Here is a 23,606-nt window from a genome sequence, read left to right on the forward strand (position 1 = left end):
TAATCTATCCCATTCAAGGGCTAATCCCCTGGTATCAGTGGGAGCAGGCGCTCTGCCATTGTGGTGATAAAGGCCACATCAGTGCCTGGATAGATTCTGTAAAACCACCTGCCCAAGGAATGCAGAACAAGACACTAGGAAGCACAAGAAATGGGCAGCAGAAGCCTCAGAGCACCAAGCACAAAGAGAGCAGAGAGGCGGGTGTTAGAAAAGCTGTCATAGGAGCACACCGACCCTCTGTGGATCAGGACTCAGAGCAAAAATAGGGAAAAGGGCCGGCCACATTTAACCAGCACCAAGTGCCATCGCTCTGCCTGCGTCTGCCGGGAGGAGAAATATCAGCTGTGTCAGCTCGAGAGAGAAATCACCTACCTGCTCTATCTACCAACCATGAGAGAAACGCAGGCTGCAGCGAGTGGGGGCCTAAGGGAACGCACCCCGAAGGAACGCAAGCTGTTAACGCACCAGTCTGATTTACACAGGGGCTGGCAGGACATGATTTACAGCCACTTGGCCCACAGCATGGGGCTAATAGGTCCGTGACCTTACAGGGAAGGGCTGGACTCTCAACCAGAGATAATGTATCAAGAGAAAAACGGGCTGAGAGCCGGGGACCAAACCCATCCTGGTCAAGGTAATGATCCGGGTTGGCAGGCAGCCTGTCTTGGGAGCGCTACTTTCCAGCAAGTTTAAACGACGCCAATTCAAATGGAATAAAGTGCTAATCTCCCGCGAGCGATGGCTGTGTACCAGTGGAACGCAGAGTGAACCACGTAAACAGCCAGTATGGCACCTTGAGAGCGCATGCAAAGCATCACATTACATGCAAATAAGTGCATCGTCTTTTTATGACATGAGCATATTAGAGACCAAAATGCCCCGGAGGGCCTATTCACTACCCTCTCATTCCTGGGCAACTCCGAGGATCTCCCCCCGTTTTCCTTGCTCCAATTTTACCTTAGTCTTCTCATTACTATGTTGTCTATTTAGCATGTCAGCTCTTCTGTCTTCATGGAAGACTGCAAGGCATCTAAGCACAGCAGGGAGAAATTCGGCCCAGACAGAGTTCACTGATGTACAACACAAACTGCTCCTTCCCTGCACACGCTCAGCCTGTGCTGGCCTGGGAAACAAAAGCCTGGGGACTGAAAAAAAAAAAAATCCACCCCAAGTGCCCTGCACAGCAGTACGGATCACCAACCCTAGGCCACTGGGTCAGGCCACAACCAATTTCACCTAAATGACATGACATAACCAGGATCCCTCAGTACATCTGATTCATAACCGTCTCAACAGACAGAGCACACCAGCTGCAACACACGCACACCACTGTGGGCTTCTGCAGCGTCACGGGGAGACACAGGGCAAACGCCAGGCCCTCATGCAGAAGGCAAGGATCTGGGGCATTTCAAAAGCAGCTGTCAGATTTGCAGACAAACTATGCGCTGTCAAATGTGCTAACGCAAAGGCGTGTGACTGCTCCCATTTGCAGACAAAGGCAAATACTGGGTCACAAAGAATTAATATAGACAGAAGTCAGAGAAAAGCAGGAGCTGGCTTTCATCATCTTGGCCAGAAGCATTTCCCTAGGAGGCTGAATCTGGTAGCTATGAAATGGCTCCATATACAGAGAGTACATGTGTGCATGCATACAAATACTTTACACACATGTACACACAGATGATATATTACACACGTGCACATACATATCTTAACGTTATAGATCTCCCGCATCACTGTGTACTGCACATACATGTTTCATCTATATCCACACTGCTACATTTTATGTATTTACATCTACACACACCCCTCACATATATTATAGACACACCTGGTGTCAGACCTCAGCACACCCACTTCAGTGAGCATAACAGAAGCTCTAAAATTCTACTCAGCCCAGGGTTCTGAACATTAATCGCTTTTCAGAGGTGCTGAGCACCTCATACTCCACCACAGAAGGTACCGAGTGCCAGGACGTTCAGCACTGCAGAAAGTTAGTGCCTGTGTCTAAAACTTCAATGAGCCTCCTCTCTCCATTCAGTGATTACGATTCCTCATGGAAAATGACAAACAAGAGTCTAGATTTGGAATTCTTGGGGTGAAGCCAGCACAGAATTGCCCGTGTTCCCCGAGAAATAGGTCTACGTACCGGTTCTGGCGCTGAACACTCCTGGATGAATGCAGAAAGGCACTTTGAAGATATTCAGGGTTTCCTCCTTCCGAAGTCTCCTCCTGAGTCACAACTCTGGATTTCTTTCCCAGCCCTGGAAAGACACACAATTAACCCCCGTGATGAACAGGCCTCTCTACAATTATTTTCCAAAGCTTGCAGTTTAAACCACACTACTTCTGGGATGTTTTGAGCATTGTCCCTGTACTGCAAAATCAGATAGAGGTTTAGTATGTGGATTCCTCTGGGACACCCACTGTCTGCAAGTCGAACAGGATTACAACTAGTGCCAGCCAGGACACTGAGTGAAGCAGACTTTCGAGGTACCATGCTAACTTCTTAGAAGAGGGGAAGGGAAAAGGAGACAAAAATGACGTGGGGGGCAGGTTTGAATATGATCAGCTGGCAAGCATACCTGGGCTGCTCTGTTGCTGTTAAACCCCACCTTATTCATTTAGGGGGCCGGATGTGATCCTCCACCCCAACGTTTTCCACAGTCAGAGTAATACACACATGGAATTACTTAGTGCAGTTCTGGGACCAATACGGTTGATCATCAACAGGAGTAAAGTAAGGACAACAGCGGAGAAGCTTTTATTGGCCTTTCCCTTTCCTACTCGGCTGGATCCACATCCCAGGTCCTCTTGCTGCTTGCTATGGGACCGAGCTCCAAAGTGAACCTGACTCAATTCCTATACATTTCACTTTGCTGCCTTCTAGGGGAAGCCCTGAAAACTCAGGATTGTGTCAGTTTCACCCTTGCATAAAATGTAAGCGGAGTTATTCTTTACCAGTCAGAGCAGAGCACTGGGAGTCAGGAGTCCTGGTTCTCATCTTGGCTTTGCCACTCCAAGTGTGGCCAACCCACATGACCAATGTGTTTGCGTGTGGTGCGCTGAGACACACCACTAGGGTTCATCAGGCTGCACGGTTTCTATTTGTGGCTGTGATGCTAGAACCACTCAGCTTAGGCTTGCAATTCTCTCACCTGTACTACTTACGAGGAAATATTTTTCTATCACAAGTAGTAAAACCCCAGTGGTTACGTCTAGACTGTTTGCAGTCATGCAAGAGGAAGGCACCTAGTTTTCCCACAAACTGGACACCTCTTCTGTTGCTTCCCCAGCAGGACTATAAAAGGGTACAGATTCCAAAGGGAGGATAATTTCCTTCCCCTTCCATTTGCAAAATATCCTTTTTAAGAGTTGTTTCTTTCTGCACTGATAGCCTGATGCTGCAATACTGACATCAAGGGGTGTATTTTGCCTCGGGTTTCAATAGGAGCAGATCCCTAGCGTGGAAAAGTTGTTAATTTGCATTGGGCTCAGTCCTGCAATGTATTCAGCACTCTTCCCTTATCCACCCACCGCACGCAGCCATGTGCTCAACTTTAAGCACCCCAAGTAGTACCACTGAAGTCAATGGGACTATCACATGCTGATGAGCACTGATGAGGCCTCAGTGGGAGTGCTGTGTCCAGTTCCGGGCCACACGCTTCGGGAAAAATGTGGACAAACTTGGAAAAAGTCACGGGGAGAGCCACGAAAATGATGCAAGGTCTAGAAAACAGGACCTATGAGAGGTGAGATTGAAAAAATGGGTTTGTTTAGTCTGGAGAGGAGAAGACTGAGGGGGGACATGATAACAGGCTTCAAGTACATAAAAGGCTGTTACAAAGAGGAGGGTGACAAATTGTTCTCCTTAACCACAGAGAACAGGACAAGAAGTAAGGGGCTTAAATTGCAGCAAGGTAGATTTAGGTTGGACATTAGGAAAAACTTCCTAACTGTCACAGTGGTTAAGCATTGGAACAAATTATCCAGGGATGTTGCAGAATGCCATCGTATGAGGTTTTTAAGAGCACGTTAGACAAACACCTGCCAGGGATGGTCTAGACAATACTTGGCCCTGCCTCAATACAGGGGACTGGATTAGATGACCTATCAAGGCTGCTTCCAGCCCTGTGTTTCCACAGTTCTTTGTGCTTTGCTGCACTGGGCCAAAGCACTCAGCACCATTCAAGATCAAACCTAGTATGCTCTCCCTGTGACTCAGCCCAGCACTGATGCATCTCAGGATCTGACTCATGTACAGGAACAAGAGGCATCAGAGTTATCAGCCTTCCTAGTGCTTACTGCAGGCGTCACCAGACCTATAACTTAAAATAGGCAGAGCCAAGCCACAGACAGATTACATACAATAGCCTAAAACGCAACCCATTACTGGCCTCTTCAACTTATTGCACAGTATAGACAAAGATGAAAAATTATTGCAGATAAACTCAGCCAACAGGCAAATTCTCTCCACCCATCAAAGAGGAGACAAGTACAAGTAAATATTGGGGGGGGGTGTTTACATTTCATGTAAAACTGATGTAGAGTTATATGCAATTTAGGTGCTGCCCATAGGCTCCTGGCAAGATGCCCTGAGACCTTATTTGCAATGGGGAAACCTAAAGACCATTCCCCACTAGGTCTAAGATTGGTTCAGCTGAGCCAGCATTAGTGCCGGTGGGAGCCCAGCATAGACAATCCTCCTGTGACCAGACCTGGTTTTAAAACAGTTCCGATCAGACTTTGCGTTCAGCAGGTTTGACTAAAACATTTTTTAAATGTTACCACTGTGTACAGATACTAGTCTGCTGCTGGGTCCCACGTGTTTCTAAGCCAACTGGGAGTCGGCTGTTTATTCACTCATTCTGGGTTTGTGCCATGGGACGTTCTCCTAGACTCAGACCTCTTGTCTGGGGCCCTTCCTTGGGATGTTGTTTGCCACTGCCCATCCTCCTTTTTTCTTTGGGTGCCCAGCATAACAAACCTGATGACTGGTGCTCCAGATTTTCTGAAAATAAAACCCCTTTGTCTCATGTGTTGGACACTCAAAGATGGAGGCACTCACAATCACTAGTTACTTTTGAAAATCTCAGCCATTAAAGTGGCAATTGTCAAACGTATTGTATGATGTAGCAGCCTTTTAAAAAAATATATCTCATTTGCTCTTCTGCTAATTTACAACATTTATCCATTCTAAGGCCTGGTCTACAGTTGAAAACCTTACTGGGGTCACTATTTTGGTAGGGGGTGTGATTTTTTTTAAAAAACCGAAATAGTGATACCAGTAAAAGTCCTAATGTAGATGCAATTATACTGGTATGAAGATGCCTTATACCAATGTAGCTTACTCCCCTTCTGGTAAAGAATAGCTGTACTGCTCTAATCATGTCTGCGCTAGAGGGACTGTACTGCCTTTAGCTATACCGATACAGTTAAAATAATGTGTAGACAAGCTCTCAATGAGTTACTTATCAGTGTGAATTAACAAGGGTCTGTTGGTGTATGATTGACAGGTGCCTGGGGAGGAAGGGGAAAATTAATTTGCCTCCCTTTGTCTCTAGACTTCAATCCACCTCTATCTGACCTTTTCAGTTGAAATGAAAAACGCTTTAAAAATCTGGAGGATTTAGAACGATACAGTCTTACACTTTAACACACGTGGTGTCCAATGCTTGGGATTCGTTGCCAAAATCTTCAAGATTAGGTTCCTAAATATAAATGGCCTAATTTTCAGAACTGCTAAGCTCCTTTAGCTTCCATGGACTTGAATGAGATTCCAGGATATTCAGCACTGCCGAAAAACCAGGCCCCTTACCTTTTGGTGCCTGAACATTGATTGCGGAGCCTATATTAAGCAGCTCAGTTTGATATTTCAGAGCATTATGATTAGGCCTATCTGGTATTAGGCCCCAGTCTTGCCAACAATTACACATCTGGGTAACTTCACTCTTACTCACCAAGTAAATGTTTGCAGGATTGGGTCCTTATTAAGTTTCTTTGGTTTCTTTGGTTATATTATTTTATACACATTGACAATAATAACTTTTCTGAAAAGAATTCAATAAAAAAAATCATGCAAAAAATATAAGCTGGAAGTGGGTTTTCTCATTTTTTTTTGGATGATTTTCTTTTCCTGCCAACAGCCAACCCTTGTTGGGAAGTGAATTGAGTGGAACAGTGACAGTTACCACTCACTTGCTGCCTTTTCGGAGGTGGGCTTGCTGCGGAAAACCAGGAAGCCAGACACTCCACTGGTGTAAATCGGCACGGTTACATTGAAGTCAATGCCAATTTATAGCAGTGGAGGTTTCCACCCATGATGAAGTACGCACTCTCCTAATCTATTGTGCCCAGTAGCAAGCTGTTCTGATAACTAAGGCTTTTAAATCAACCACAACTGGAGTGTCCATGTCAGACATGCTGGGACTTACCATTGCTGTGCTCTCAGGACATCCTGCGAAAGGAAGGATGATGTCAGAGGCAATATGGGCCAGCTGCATCAGTGCTGACGGGTAAAATTAGCTCCTGTAAGAGGAGCATCTCACGCACAGGACTTTGCATACATAAGGGCAGGAGGGCTTTCCTATGTAAACCATGACCTCACCTCCATCCTTGCCTGCATTCCTGAGCCGGCAAACCTGGCTGCAGGAACAAATTATCAATTTTTAACTTCGCCTTTACACTAAAGCTTCAGGTTTACTCCCAATGGTCATAAAATTGTCCCCCAAAAAGTGAGCTTATAGATTTATTGTGCAGTGCATTCCTTCAGAGCAGCACAGAACGGAAGGGCTTAGACTGCACTGGACAAGTACTAGGGTGTCCTAGAAAGCCAGTACCCCAACTGGAAGGGGCCAAGGGAGGGAAAACATTCATGCCATGAGTGGCTCCTTTCTCCAGCTCCACCCTTCTGTCCCAGGAAGGAAGAATGGCAGTAAATTCTCCCTCTCAGCAGTTCTGCAGACAGGGTGGGGGGCTGTAGTTCTGCAGACCGCTCCTCAAAGCACAGGGCACAGGGCTGCCAGCTCGTGGGGCCCCAGTATGATGCAGGCCCCATTGTAGATGGCGTTATTTAAAATGTACACACCGCTGCCTCTGGAGGCAGATGAGGAAAGGAAAAGAAAGGCAAGCAGGGAGGCTGAGGAGCGAGGGAAACTGAAGTGCATCTGGGAGGAGCTCCCGGGGAACAAATGAGCGAGCCATAGGTTCAAAGGAAGCCACCAGAGGGGAGCAGTGAGGAAGGAAAGAGGGATCAGTCATCACGAACCTTGATTAAAATGGACCTTGACAGACTAAAAATCTTCTTGGAAGAGAAGATTGAAGGTCTGGAGCAACAGGTAACGACCCTGCGTTGTATACGAGAGACTGAGGATTTTCTGGACCAAACTCAGGATAGCCTTCTAGGGGCACAAAGCTCTAAAGATGTAGAGCAGGTTGCACAGAGGAGCCAAGAGGCCAGTGAAGAAGCTTGGCAACATGTGACCTCCAGAAGAGGTAAGCGGAATGTCCGGGTTCCAGTAACACAGACACAGGTAACTAACCGCTTTCATGTTCTCTCCACAGGTACCAATGCGGAGAGTGGACCAGATGATATGTCTGGGGGGAGAAAGCGGAAGGAGACTCCGCTGGTTGGGAGGCATGAGATGCGATGTCCTGAGGTTGGGGGTTCCACGACCACCACTCCCAAGAGGAGAAGGCGGGTGGTGGTGGTCGGGGACTCTCTCCTCCGGGGGACTGAGTCATCTATCTGCCGCCCTGACCGGGAAAACCGAGAAGTCTGCTGCTTGCCAGGGGCTAAGATTCGTGATGTGACGGAGAGACTGCCGAGACTCATCAAGCCCTCGGATCGCTACCCCTTCCTGCTTCTCCACGTGGGCACCAATGATACTGCCAAGAATGACCTTGAGCGGATCACTGCGGACTACGTGGCTCTGGGAAGAAGGATAAAGGAGTTGGAGGCGCAAGTGGTGTTCTCGTCCATCCTCCCCGTGGAAGGAAAAGGCCTGGGTAGGGACCGTCGAATCGTGGAGGTCAACGAATGGCTACGCAGGTGGTGTCGGAGAGAAGGCTTTGGATTCTTTGACCATGGGATGGTGTTCCATGAAGGAGGAGTGCTGGGCAGAGACGGGCTCCATCTTACGAAGAGAGGGAAGAACATCTTTGCCAGCAGGCTGGCTAACCTAGTGAGGAGGGCTTTAAACTAGGTTCACCGGGGGAAGGAGACCAAAGCCCTGAGGTAAGTGGGAAAGCGGGATACCGGGAGGAAGCACAGGCAGGAAGGTCTGTGAGGGGAGGGCTCCTGCCTCATACTGGGAATGAGGGGCGATCAACAGGTTATCTCAAGTGCTTATATACAAATGCACAAAGCCTTGGAAACAAGCAGGGAGAACTGGAGGTCCTGGTGATGTCAAGGAATTATGACGTGATTGGAATAACAGAGACTTGGTGGGATAACTCACATGACTGGAGTACAGTCATGGATGGTTATAAACTGTTCAGGAAGGACAGGCAGGGCAGAAAAGGTGGGGGAGTAGCACTGTATGTAAGGGAGCAGTATGACTGCTCAGAGCTCCGGTACGAAACTGTGGAAAAACCTGAGTGTCTCTGGATTAAGTTTAGAAGTGTGTGCAACAAGAGTGATGTCATGGTGGGAGTCTGCTATAGACCACCGGACCAGGGGGATGAGGTGGATGAGGCTTTCTTCCGGCAACTCACGGAAGCTACTAGATCGCATGCCCTGATTCTCATGGGTGACTTTAATTTTCCTGATATCTGCTGGGAGAGCAATACAGCGGTGCATAGACAATCCAGGAAGTTTTTGGAAAGCGTAGGGGACAATTTCCTGGTGCAAGTGCTAGGGGAGCCAACTAGGGGGAGCGCTTTTCTTGACCTGCTGCTCACAAACCGGGTAGAATTAGTGGGGGAAGCAAAAGTGGATGGGAATCTGGGAGGCAGTGACCATGAGTTGGTTGAGTTCAGGATCCTGACGCAGGGAAGAAAGGTAAGCAGCAGGATACGGACCCTGGACTTCAGGAAAGCAGACTTTGACTCCCTCAGGGAACAGATGGCCAGGATCCCCTGGGGGACTAACATGAAAGGGAAGGGAGTCCAGGAGAGCTGGCTGTATTTCAAGGAATCCCTGTTGAGGTTACAGGGACAAACCATCCCGATGAGTCGAAAGAATAGTAAATATGGCAGGCGACCAGCTTGGCTTAATGGTGAAATCCTAGCGGATCTTAAACATAAAAAAGAAGCTTACAAGAAGTGGAAGGTTGGACATATGACCAGGGAAGAGTATAAAAATATTGCTCGGGCATGTAGGAAAGATATCAGGAGGGCCAAATCGCACCTGGAGCTGCAGCTAGCAAGAGATGTCAAGAGTAACAAGAAGGGTTTCTTCAGGTATGTTGGCAACAAGAAGAAAGCCAAGGAAAGTGTGGGCCCCTTACTGAATGAGGGAGGCAAGCTAGTGACAGAGGATGTGGAAAAAGCTAATGTACTCAATGCTTTTTTTGCCTCTGTTTTCACTAACAAGGTCAGCTCCCAGACTGCTGTGCTGGGCAACACAAAATGGGGAAGAGATGGCCAGCCCTCTGTAGAGATAGAGGTGGTTAGGGACTATTTAGAAAAGCTGGACGTGCACAAGTCCATGGGGCCGGACGAATTGCATCCGAGAGTGCTGAAGGAATTGGCGGCTGTGATTGCAGAGCCCTTGGCCATTATCTTTGAAAACTCGTGGCGAACGGGGGAAGTCCCGGATGACTGGAAAAAGGCTAATGTAGTGCCCATCTTTAAAAAAGGGAAGAAGGAGGATCCTGGGAACTACAGGCCGGTCAGCCTAACCTCAGTCCCTGGAAAAATCATGGAGCAGGTCCTCAAAGAATCAATCCTGAAGCACTTAGAGGAGAGGAAAGTGATCAGGAACAGTCAGCATGGATTCACCAAGGGAAGGTCATGCCTGACTAATCTAATCGCCTTTTATGATGAGATTACTGGTTCTGTGGATGAAGGGAAAGCAGTGGATGTATTGTTTCTTGACTTTAGCAAAGCTTTTGACACGGTCTCCCACAGCATTCTTGTCAGCAAGTTAAGGAAGTATGGGCTGGATGAATGCACTATAAGGTGGGTAGAAAGCTGGCTAGATTGTCGGGCTCAACGGGTAGTGATCAATGGCTCCATGTCTAGTTGGCAGCCGGTGTCAAGTGGAGTGCCCCAGGGGTCGGTCCTGGGGCCCGTTTTGTTCAATATCTTCATAAATGATCTGGAGGATGGTGTGGATTGCACTCTCAGCAAATTTGCGGATGATACCAAACTGGGAGGAGTGGTAGATACGCTGGAGGGGAGGGATAGGATACAGAAGGACCTAGACAAATTGGAGGATTGGGCCAAAAGAAATCTAATGAGGTTCAATAAGGATAAATGCAGGGTCCTGCACTTAGGATGGAAGAATCCAATGCACCGCTACAGACTAGGGACCGAATGGCTCGGCAGCAGTTCTGCGGAAAAGGACCTAGGGGTGACAGTGGACGAGAAGCTGGATATGAGTCAGCAGTGTGCCCTTGTTGCCAAGAAGGCCAATGGCATTTTGGGTTGTATAAGTAGGGGCATAGCGAGCAGATCGAGGGACGTGATCGTTCCCCTCTATTCGACACTGGTGAGGCCTCATCTGGAGTACTGTGTCCAGTTTTGGGCCCCACACTACAGGAAGGATGTGGATAAATTGGAAAGAGTACAACGAAGGGCAACGAAAATGATTAGGGGTCTAGAGCACATGACTTATGAGGAGAGGCTGAGGGAGCTGGGATTGTTTAGTCTGCAGAAGAGAAGAATGAGGGGGGATTTGATAGCTGCTTTCAACTACCTGAAAGGGGGTTTCAAAGAGGATGGCTCTAGACTGTTCTCAATGGTAGCAGATGACAGAACGAGGAGTAATGGTCTCAAGTTGCAATGGGGAAGGTTTAGATTGGATATTAGGAAAAACTTTTTCACTAAGAGGGTGGTGAAACACTGGAATGCGTTACCTAGGGAGGTGGTAGAATCTCCTTCCTTAGAGGTTTTTAAGGTCAGGCTTGACAAAGCCCTAGCTGGGATGATTTAACTGGGACTTGGTCCTGCTTTGAGCAGGGGGTTGGACTAGATGACCTTCTGGGGTCCCTTCCAACCCTGATATTCTATGATTCTATGATTCTATGATTCCTGGGCCCGAGTCTGCACTGACCTACGTTTGCCAACAGCTCTCACTCACGATTTACACCTGTGCACAACTGATAGCAAAATCAGGCCCTGTATATTTTTTTTAAAACTTCTCCCCATCCCCATGTGACTAATCGACACCCAGATTACTGAAAGCAGATTATTTTCAAAACCGCTGAATTGACTTCTCACCATTTACTGTCTGCATTTCACTTAGGCTAGACACTGTGAATGACACCAGTCAGTTTCACTTGCCTCTCCCCTCGGACTCCTCTCTGATCCAGCAAAGAAACCAGTTGCAGGGTCTAGATTTCAACAGGGAATATTTTACAATCTCAAACCAAAAAAGGGTTGCATAGACTATCATTAATAGGGTAGATTGGGACATCATTGTGCCAGGCAGTCTACAGACACAGAGCAAGAGACAGTGCCTGTCCCAAAAACTTATACAGTAATCTAAACAGACAAGCCAGACCAAGGGTGGAAGAAGAAACTGAGGCACAAAGAAGGGAAATGACTTGCCCAAAGTGATGGAGCAGGTCAGTGGCAGAACCAGGAACAGAACTCAGATCTCCTGACTCCCAGCCCAGTGCCTTATTTAGCCAGATACTATTTAGATCGCAATCTCTTAGGGCAGGGACTGTTTCTTTGTAGATATTTGTATAGCATCTCGTATAACAGGATTACTAAAACCTACTACAATACAAGTGAACATAACTAGGAGCAGTGAGGTTTGTATTAGAAAAAAATAAATGTTCCTTCATCTGTATGTATTTTAAGCCCTTCAGAACAGAGACTGCTGCTTTCCACGTTTGTATACAGCAATAAGCACAAGGCAACCCTTAAGAACTTACTGCTATAAAGTAAATAATTTGGGGGGCTTTTATATTAGATTTTTATTGAAGCAAAATTCTAACTTTGGACCTAAACTAATGGACAATCTTGTTCATTCATTAAAGCAATTACATTTCATTTCACCAGCTCACTCTTATGGGTCACCAGATCTCACAATCAACTTCAATTCCCTACGTCACCCACCTTTCATGAGGTTATGTATTTTTAAAGGCATTATCGCCCATTATCTAAAAAGGAGTATAATCAAAAGACACTCCGTAGTACCAGTAAATCTCTGCATCTGGTTTAGAAATGTCTGTTTCCTCCCGACCCCTGAGTAATAGCACAGTGCCCTGGGATGAGTGAACATTAGCTATTCTCTTTCATTTGACATTTTAATACTAAATTGTCATAGTTTCAAACTTAGAGCGAGAGGCTTAGAATGAGGTCATCGGGCCCCAACGCCTACATTAAAAGTTCATGGTCTTAGTTGCTTTGCTTTATCATCTAACACTCCTCTCCAAAAGCCGCAAGATCAGGAGACGGATTCTCCAACCAGGCTGACTTTTTTTTTAAAAAAAGCGCAGTCAGCTGGCACCATAAACAATGGATTGGCGCCTGTCCCAATTTCCATCAAAACTAACCGGCCCAGGAGCTCCATTCATTCAGCTAGAGTCTCAGGCTTGTGAGATTAGCACAGAGTCCAGAAGTCTCTTCTTCGATGGCTCACAATGCAAGCGACCAAATAAGGGTTACACCTAGCCAGCACAGAAACAGAAGGGGCAGATTTTGTTTTCCAGAGAGGCTTTTTTTTATTAAAGCATTTATTTTTCAACACTATTTTTTGAATTGGAATTAATTTGCAAACTGGATACAATTAATTTAGGCTTGAATAGAGATTGGGAGTGGATGAGTCATTACATAAAGTAAAACTATTTCCCCATGGTATTTCTCCCCCCACCCCACCCCCCACTGTTCCTCAGACGTTCTCGTTAACTGCTGGAAATGGCCCATCTTGATTATCATCACAAAAGGTTTTGGTCCTTCCCACCCTCCTTTCTGCTGATAATAGCTCATCTTAAGGGATCACTCTCCTTACAGTGTGTATGATAAACCCATTGTTTCATGTTCTCTGTGTGTGTATATAAATCTCCCCACTGTATTTTCCACCAAATGCATCCGATGAAGTGAGCTGTAGCTCATGAAAGCTTATGCTCAAATAAATGTGTTAGTCTCTAAGGTGCCACAAGTACTCCTTTTCTTTTTGCGAATACAGACTAACACGGCTGCTATTATGAAACCTGTCTATTGACAGTGGCCAATGTCAGGTGCCCCAGAGGGAGTGAACCTAACAGGTAATGATTAGTGATCTCTCTCCTGCCATCCATCTCCACCCTCTGACAAACAGAGGCTAGGGACACAGCATCCGATGAAGTGAGCTGTAGCTCACGAAAGCTTATGCTCTAATAAATTTGTTAGTCTCTAAGGTGCCACAAGTACTCCTTTTCTTTTTATCAATAGACAGAATACTGGGCTGGACTGACCTTTGGTCTGACCCAGTATGGACATTCTTATGTTCATTGCCTATTCCACACAGAGGTGCCTGGTGCTCCAGACTTTCCAGCTGGTTCGGGGTGGGGTTTTCACTAAGGGATTAGTGAAGATTCAGAATGCATACTTCTGGGCATGTTTTGTGCAAGCAAATTAGCCCTGCAGATTTTAATGAGAGTTCCACACATTATCAATCGACCAAAGGAGCTTAATTGTCTGAAGTTTATCACGTAGCGTCTTTCATCACAGCAGGTGGAAACTATTATTACAATTATTATTTTCCCCTCTCCCGCTAAAAACTCAGCCCCTCTGTCTGTGAGCTAGTTTTGCCTTGGTCTGGACAACTGCATTCTATCCAGCACGTACGATGGGTTTGCACTGCATTTGTATTACTTACTATTGGTATAGCACCAACGGTGCATTATAGATCACCCTCTGGATCATGACGATTAATTTCTCTTGGCTTCCGAAAGTAATACCAGCAGTGAAGGAGGGGTCTCTCTGCACCTCTCCCTTTTGAATCCTGCTCAGAGAGCCGATGAGAAGTATCCAGTGATTTAACTCCTCTCATTCTAACATGGAATGATGTAGACACTTGCCACAAGTCTCCTTCATAAGGGAGCACAAGCGTCATTGAGTCAGTTTCTAATTTGCGTTTTATCATAGGCACAGAAGTTCTTTGAACATCTCAGGTGCACAGTGCAGAGTCCCTGACCTCGGTTCAACAGTCTTAGAGACCCAGCTCTGGCTTAATCTATTTTTAAGTGTTCTGAACATCTCCTGTCCCCTTGTATTACCTGCTGTTGACTCTTCCCCCTACCTCTACACTGGTGACATGCAAAAGAGTGGTTCCCATTTCTGACCGTGCCAATCTATAGGTCTTGTCACTGCAGTGTTGCTGTATATCCCCTATCCTCCACTGACCACTGTCAGCAGAAGAGTTTCAATATGAAACTCAACCAGTCAGAGGACTAAATGTATTAAGTGGAGTCCAATTCCATTAGATTCTCCCTGTGCTGTTTCATACACCCAGATCATTTTCAGATAGATATCTTTGTACTGACCTGGGGAGTATGACTCCTAGACTGTAGATACAAAGGGAACTTGAATTTACATGTCATGCTCAACTCCTATAGGCATCAAAGGGACACTTGCAAGCTTTCACGATGATGGGGATTCACCCCACACGGTACTAATATGAGATTCAAAATGGCATTTAGCCATCCAGACAGGTTCTGCCAGTGTTGAGAGAGCAGTCTAACCTCTTCCTTACTGTAAGCCACATTGCACATAAACAAAAAAAACCCCATATGTAGGCCATTGCAAGCAACCAAGAGAAGCACAGCTAGCTCTAAGTCTTTGGTTTTCACTAACGTATTTGATCATTTTTCAGTTGTAAGGGTTTTCATGGCCACTAACACTTCATGTTCTTCCAACCGATTGCCAGACTGAATCCTTCAACTCTCCTGCGCCCAACCGCTCAGCTGTGGAATAGTGAATACCCCGTGTTGGCTTGATATGTAAGTGTCACTCACTTCTATTCCATGCCAAGGGAACCAAAACTTTCACTGGAAGGCAGGTCTCTTAATCACTCTTGCATCTCAGTTTCCAGATTCAAGCATGTGTCACATACATGTAACACTTCACTAACAGCTATCCTCGCCTACTCCTACTCTAGCATATTGTACGTGCCAACTGGAATTTAAGCCACCAGTACTAGAGTAACCACTTTGTGAAACCAGATTTTTATTTTTGGAGTAGGGAACTGCAGAAAACTTGGGAGAGGGAGATCTCCCAATGACCCACCATTTGGTAAGCTCCACCTAGAATGCTGACTCCACAGCCTGCCAGGCCTAGCATGCAACATGCTCCAAAACAGACATGCAACACATGGTGTCTCGGGTGGTGACTGAGTGCAGAGGTGGAGTCCGGGACAGAGGACAGAAGGGGGAAGGATCAGAGAAGGGAACATAGAACACAGAGAGGAAAGGAAAGGAAAGAAAGGTGATCAGTAGAACTGGGGAGGAGGGCAAACACTTAATTTTACCATGAGTGGTTTGGCAACATGCTTTGTCAAACTCACCCTAGAGGGCATCATACAGAGCCAAGTCCAAAGGACACAGACCAGGTACTTGCACTAGAAAATGTTAGAAACAGCTGAGACCCAGGTTGCCATTAACAAATCAGCATTGGTCCAGAGTGGGCACTGAGTAATGTTTGAGATATTAGAGAGACAAGGTGAGTGAGAGAACATCTTGCATTGCACCAACTTCTGCCAGAGACAAACTTTCGAGCCTCACAGGGCTCTTCCTTAGGCCTATGAGATATCACAGTTCTCTCTTTTAGTAAAAAGAAAAGGAGTACTTGTGGCACCTTAGAGACTAACAAATTTATTTGAGCATAAGCTTTCGTGAGCTACAGCTCACTGCTCAAATAAATTTGTTAGTCTCTAAGGTGCCACAAGTACTCCTTTTCTTTTTGCGAATACAGACTAACACGGCTGCTAGTCTGAAATCTCTCTTTTAGTGAGAGCAGGAGTGGTCTGTGGAGAACTGTGGGGAACAGCTGGCAGGGGCTGTCTATATTTCATGTCAGTCATGTAAATGTAAAACACCTACACATTGATCACAGCACCAACGTCTAATACAGCTCTTATCCATAGCTCCACCCACCCCACCCCTGCGCCCACACACACTAACCTATTACCTGGCACTTATCAGTATTCAGACTTTACAGAGGTCAAAAGACTTGTCATCAAGGAACAGCAAACAAGTGTGACCCACTCAAACTCGACAAGGAAGTCAATGTCTGCATTTCAGAGGAGAGCTTTCATGGAAATTTGCTTGTTTGCCTGTTTAGTTTTCTAAAGCTCTCAACTAAGACAAAGCTCTGATATTTGATAAAACCATCCTGTTAGGAGACTGGATGACTTAGGGTCCTGATCAGGGATAGGATAAGGAGCTTTTTGGTTCAAAATCCACTCCAGGCTCTTTGATTTTGAGTCAACTGAAACAAAAATCTCAGTGTACAATAAAAACACTGTTACCCAAACCTTTAGGCACATAAAAGCAAGTGCATGCACCTATTCAACTGTCCAATGGCACCCAGGTACCACTGTGATGGGCACATTACAAATGCAGGCAAACAGAGAGCGGGCAATGAAGACCTTTCCATCACATCACTAGGCACTCGGTGTGTGAATCAAGGATAATACATATCTGAAACCAACTGCTGACAGAACCAAACCCTCGGAATTCCAGCTGCTGTAGTCAAAGTTCATCATTAATTAGAGAGTAAAGGTAGTTTGAAAATAATAATTTTTTATTGACTAAAAATATTGACAATTTTTTTCCCCACTTTGTTGAAATTGTCAGATTGTGACCAAAAATCCTATCTGTTCATAAATTTTCAGAGAAGCTGGATGTTTTTTTGCAAAAGTGTTTGTTTTGTCAAAAAACAGCCATTTTCCACTGAAAAACTTGGATGGAAAATGTTCAACTAGTACTATTAGCGAGGGCGATTTATGCTAATCTCAGAAAACTCCACCACAGTGGGGACCAACACCCTCCTAGCACTTCAGATAGAATTGGAAATGTGCCAATTTCTCAGATACAACTTTTAACATTAATTAGCATGGCCACCGAGGCCTTTTATGGGAAGGAATCAGAGGAAAACTGCAGAGGTAGAAATGTAGGAGTTTGGAACTTGATTGGTAGCTAGTGCCGTTTTCTTTGATTCACTCAAGAGGATAATTATTTTGGATATGGCCACCTATGCTTTTGTCCTGTAATTAGCTGGTAAAGCAAGTCAACATTTACTTATTATCAAGGACCTACTACAGGTTGTGTTTCTGCAGCCAAGGCAAACAAATCTGTACCTGTCCTTCACACTAAGAATAGCTTCTGATCGTCAAGCACAGTTGCCAGGGAAATGAATGGCTTCTAATGCAAGCTTCTCGGTCAAATTAAACGAGTGCACACTAAAAGCAGCAGAGGCAGACGGCGACAGAAAGCATGCGGTGAATAAGATGCACACGTGGAGAAATTACACCATGTTAGCGTGCCAGGCTGGGACTTGGGAGACCTGGGACCAGTCCTCAGCTCCGCCCAACTTCTTGTGAGACCTTGGCCAAATCAGTTTCTCTCTCCCTCTGTTCCCCACTTCCCCCTGCACTGTACAACAGGGGAAGGAACAGCTCTACCCTACGTCCCACAGGTGTGGTGGGGATAAATACATTAAAGACCATCAGGCTCTCAAACTCAATAGGAGTGGGGGGGCTACATAAGCACCGTCAGATAGCCAGACCCCTCTCAACCTTCAGAATGGCTGGTTATTTGACTTTCCACTGAAAATATGCTGTTACAATGGGGTCACTAACTCGCTCCTGTTTTAACCCAGCCTAACTCAGACCAGACTTGAACCCAGGAGGACTCCTGGGCTTTATTCCTGATCCTGCAACTGACACACTGTACAACCCTTGGCAAGTCACTTAATCTTTTTGTGCTCAGTTCATCCAGCTGTAAAATAGGGATACCACCAGCTACCGCAGAAAGGTGCTGCAAGACTTATCTATTGAGCTCCAAAGGTGTGCTTGGTGCTTTATGGAGATAAAACTGACAAGATCTCTGCCACTAGGAGCTTGCAACCTAATTGAATGGATGCATCAGGAAAGCACCTTGGGATCCTTTTTGATGATTCATATTGAATCAAAACTGATATGGATCTAAGTAAAGACCTAGCAAAGTCCTTGATGTTTTAGAAATCCAGACCCAACCTACTTCCAACACCCCCTCCACTCAGCAAAGTCATAATTATAACTCTCTCTGAGCAACAGGACAGAAATAAAGACTGAGTAAACAACCCAGGCTAGCAGAAACAGGTAAGCACCTCTGCTCTATTTGAGAAATAAAAATGAATTACTAAAGCAGCGGGATGGTCCTTCAAAGACTTAATGAAACAGCTCCAGGTACAGCAGCAGCTTCTACAGTTATCCTGCACAGGATATCTTTGATGGCATCAAATCTCCATATTTAGCCATCTAGATTCCTTTCTCCCACTATGGGTGGCTGAAGTTTACCAAGAGTAATGGGCTTAAATTGCAGCAAGGGCAGTTTAGGTTGAACATTAGGAAAAACTTCCTATCTGTCAGGGTGATTAAGCACTGGAATAAATTGCCTAGGGAGGTTGTGGAATCTCCATCATTGGAGATTTTTAAGAGCAGGTTAGACAAACACCTGTCAGGGATGGTCTAGATAATACTTAGTCCTGCCCCGAGTGCAGGGGACTGGTCTAGATGACCTCTTGAGGTCCCTTCCAGTCCTATGATTTTATGATTTTAAGAGGAATAGCACAGGGATAGGAGGCAGTGGTGGTGTGCTTTGGTTATGCTTTCTGTCTAAAAGCTATTTGATTTTTTTTCCCTAAAATTTTCAAGAAAACAGAGGAAAAAGTTAGCATGATCTTCTGGGAAAAATGTTTTCCATTTTTCAACCACCTCTGTCTCTAACCTTAGATTGTATACTCCCGAGGGCAAGGACTTTGGGCCAATAAGTGTGAGATCAGAAATCAGGCCCTCTGTAATGCTATAGTAGCCCATAAGAGACCATGTCAACACTTAGTGTCCTATAAATACAGAAACAAAAGAAAAACCAGCTTCAAACACCTGTGTCTGCTGCATATTTTGATGCTGACTACTTTGCCATTTGGTTTCCCATAGGTTTTTTACGAAGATGAAACAAAAAAAAAACCACCCCAAGAACCAAATTCATGTTTGTTTCCTTTTTTGTTGTGGCATTTGTTAACTCAAAGCAGGATTGGAAGGGGAAATATGTGGAGTCCTGCGGTAGCTGGAACTCTTCAGCCATGAGTTTTCTATCAAATGGTAGTATTTTTTAATCTCTCGCTCTCTATATATAGCACTTTTCATCTCAAAGATCTCAAGACACATTGAAATCTTTATGCCTACAATATCGCTGAAAATCCGCAACCATATTTAGGGTGGAGGACAGCATGCTGCACATCTTTATGTGTATTACCGTAGCACCTAGAGGAAGGGCAAATTTTGGCCAAAGCAGCTATAAGGTGAACACTTACCCTTATGAAGTATTGTGGGATCTTTTATAGCTAAGATCTCAAAACACCTCACCTATAGGAAGTTATTACTGTTGTTCTTCTCAGGAGCAAGTCCCTGTTGCTTCTTGGGAGTTGGACACACACGTTAAACTGCCTGGTGGAGCATCTGTTTACCCTTGGAATCTACTTTGAACTGAGCCTGATGTTATAGGTAGTAGTCTCGAGACTCCAGAATGGCTGGTCTCTCACCTACACTTGCCTGTATAACTTGCTTGATCCCACACATTATGTGCCTTGACATTAAGCGCTGGTATTGTTTTTTCCAGGTTAAACATTAACATCAGACTACAACAAAAGAGCAACAAGGAAGAGGAAATATCTGAGGCTGGGAAGGCCAGGCAATGTGCAAAAGCCACAGCTATTAGCTCCTCCTTTCAATTATGTTTTTCATGTATTTGCGCATGTGCAGGGGAAAGTGTGCTGGTTCTACTGAAGCTTAAGAGAGTTTCGCCATTGATTTCAATGCAACCAATATTTGACTGTAGTGTAGATTATAACAAGGGACAGGTCGCATTGGCTTAGAGCCATATATAACACAGGCAGATACTGTGCAAGCTTTGCATGCACAGTCATGCTAAAGCACCACAACTCCAATGTGCCATACAAGCTGGTGTTATTTGAGCCCTGAGCATTTCTTTACCAAAGTGCAATTATACTTCATTTCATGGTGGGTTTCTGATACTGCCAAACATCTGCTTGAATTAGTTAGCTCGCCTTCATAAAGAGCCATACGAACACTAGGGCCAGCGCTAGCAGGAAGAAACCACACTTGTTTGTTGCTATGAATGCTGCACTGGGATTTGAACCCACATGCAAAGTTTGTCTCCACAGTTTCTTTCCTACTTCTCCCCATCTACAGAGGCAGTAGCCTCCACTGCTGTATTTTGCAAGCTAGCTGGCATTGATTAAGACAGCGCAACATACAACCCCCAGCTTTCACACACCTTTTAGTGGATGTTAGCCATAGCAGTGGAGTTTATCTTTGCCACAAGCGTCCTCCTTTCTTCAACTGTTCACTCTCTTCTTCACAGTACCCTGCCACAGCAGCACTGCCAGACTCTGCCCACTGGGACTCCAGCGGGAGAGAGGAGGCCAACACTAGAGCTAAGACAGGACAAGCTGCAGATCCTTGGTTAAATATGTGCATGGCTTTTGGACAGCTCTGTTTTTGCACCAAGTTAACTCCATTTCTCATGAATGTCCTTCCTTTCCACTCAAAGCAAGCCTCATTCCTGCGACTAAAAATCCAGCAAGAAAGACAGAGAAGCAGCATGATCCAGTAGAGAGAACGGCAGATTGGGTTTTAGGAATTTCGGGTTCTATTCCTCCCACTGACCTGCTTTAAATCACTTCACCTCCTTACATGCCTCAGTTTTCCCACAGACAAATAGGAGATGAAGTAAAAAAACTCAGGTCATTCAAGTCCATTTCTTCACCCCCGCTCCAACCAATCCAAGCAAATCCCCTACAATGTACTTCTCAGTACTTTGTACCGTCTAAGTTCAAATGTCCCAAGTAATGCAGCTTCTCACCACCTTCCTTGGGAAGATCTTCTAACCATTAAGAAGTCTATCTGGATAGCCAGCCTAATACTTTTCTTTCACATATTTCATCCCTCACTTCTGTCTACTCATTCACCTATCCCACAGGCATCACTGTATAAACTCCATTTTCTGTTCGAAGGACTCTTCAGGCATTCCAAATGGCTTTCACTTAACACTGACCTTAACAACACTTAATCAGGTACGAACCAGATGATCCAAGACAGGCCATCATCAGAAGTCTACCAAAAAAAACCAAAAACGCTTGTCTCATGGCAATTTACCTTCAAGTAAAATAGACAGAGCAGCTGAACTGGCCAGGTACCTACGTAGAACACAAGAGCTTTGGATTGAACAGATGATTTTTGCTAGGAAATATGTTATGTGTAAGGGTGCACAGGCAGTCCAAGTACTGTTTAACAGTCACACAACTAGTGGAGACATTTAGGAAGGCTCCAGAAGGCCCTGCTATTGTGCCCGCCATGAGTCAAAGGCGTTTGAGGTCTGATTAGAACAAATTGATCAGAGCAAGGACCATGTCTTGGTCTGTGTTTTTACAGCAGCACCCAGTTGAACCGGGCCTGATCCTAACTAGCCACTGGGCATTACCACAAAAGACAATATAGTGTGATCCTGACTCTTCTCTCACTCACAACAATGTAAATCATGGATTAATCAATATACCAGCACAAACACAGCCCATCTACCTCAAATCATCAGATAGATCTAATAGGCAGCGTTGCTCGAAACTGCTAACGAAAGAGTACATGCATGTGAGTGGGGGGGAGGGGCCTTGCTTTATACAAGGACTGGTCTCTAAACCAATACACTCCAGGACACGTGGCCTTACACAGGTCAGACTAGATGACCTAATGGTCCCTTCTGGCTTTCAATTCTACGCATCTATGAAACAAACCCTAAAAACTTCTGCAGTGGCTTTCTGCTGCACTGGTGTACTTCCCCGAGGTTCACAGCTCTCATTCTCCCATGCATCACAGTACCATATTTATGCCATGCAATCTGCTAAGGAACATAAATGCTTCACAAGATGACATCCCTACACACAGACGCTGTTAAAGCCGTGAGCAGAGGGGAGGTCTGGAGAGCCATATGTCTGTTTCCATAGACTGAAAATCATCCCCGGCTTGGGCAACATTTCTGATTCTCTCATGCTGAGGAATGCATCTGTCAGGGTTCCTTCCCTACTCTGAACTCTAGGGTACAGATGTGGGGACCCGCATGAAAGACCCCCTAAGCTTATTCTTACCAGCTTAGGTTAAAAACTTCCCCAAGGTACAAACTTTGCCTTGTCCTTGAACAGTATGCTGCCACCACCAAGCGTTTTAAATAAAGAACAGGGAAAGAGACCACTTGGAGATGTCTTCCCCCGCAAAAAATATCCCCGCAAGCCCTACACACCCCCTTTCCTGGGGAGGCTTGAGAATAATATCATAACCAATTGGTTACAAAAACATCAAAGACCCAAACCCCTGGATCTTGGAACAATGGAAAAATCAGTCAGGTTCTTAAAAGAAGGGTTTTATTAAAAAAAAAAGAAAGGTAAAAATCATCTCTGTAAAATCAGCATGGAAAATACTTTACAGGGTATTCAGATTCAAAACACAGAGGATCCCCCTCTGGGCAGAACCTTAAAGTTACAGAAAACAGGAATAAACCTCCCTCTTAACACAGGGAAAATTTTTACATAAAATTTTCACATAAAACAAAAGATAAACTAATCCGCCTTGCCTGGCTTACCTATACTGGTTGCAATATTGGAGACTTGGATTAGGATGGGTTGGAGAAGATGGATTTCTGTCTGGCCTCTCTCAGACCCAAGAGAGAACAACCCCGTAAACAAAGAGCAGAAACAACCCCCCTCCCCCCCAGATTTAAAAGTATCTTGTTCCCATATTGGTCCTTTGGGTCAGGTGCCAGCCAGGTTAGCTGAGCTTCTTAACCCTTTACAGGTAACAGGATGTTGCCTCTGGCCAGGAGGGATTTTATAGCACTGTATGTAGAAAGGTGGTTACCCTTCCCTTTACATTTATGACAACATCTGAACAGGCCTTCCACCCCGAGAGCTTTGCATTTGTTCTGTTGTTAATTGAAGGCCACGCTCAAAGTATTTTCCCTACCTTCCGAAGGGCTTTTTCTCTTCTACTAATTGTTGTTTCTAATATGCCTGAAACATTAATCTATTTACTTAGCAGTAGGACTATTTCCAGTATGTGTCGATATTTATTATTGGAGGCCTACTGATGTTTTGAGCACCAGAGCACTTGTTTCAAAGGAAGACAACAAGACTGCCCAATGGGTTTTGTGTTAATCTCTCTATCAACACCACATTTGCCT

At 45.3% G+C, this 23,606-nt stretch overlaps 1 protein-coding gene across 3 annotated transcripts in view; it reads right to left on the minus strand.

Moving 5' to 3' along the window:
- The window catches only part of LOC119861738 (LIM domain containing preferred translocation partner in lipoma), a 523,166-nt gene that overhangs the window by 396,427 nt on the left and 103,133 nt on the right, over positions 1 to 23,606 (minus strand). For 2 of the 3 annotated variants that reach the window (XM_038417228.2, XM_043491736.1), the window contains exon 2: positions 2,150 to 2,264. The gene's annotated coding sequence lies outside the window, so the exon portion shown is untranslated. Of the gene's footprint in view, positions 1 to 2,149; positions 2,265 to 2,961; positions 3,744 to 23,606 lie in introns of all 3 variants that reach the window. The other variant, XM_043491737.1, reaches the window with a different exon arrangement.

The sequence above is a fragment of the Dermochelys coriacea genome, chromosome 9, assembly GCF_009764565.3.
Source record: "Dermochelys coriacea isolate rDerCor1 chromosome 9, rDerCor1.pri.v4, whole genome shotgun sequence".
NCBI classification, from domain to species: Eukaryota; Metazoa; Chordata; order Testudines; family Dermochelyidae; genus Dermochelys; species Dermochelys coriacea.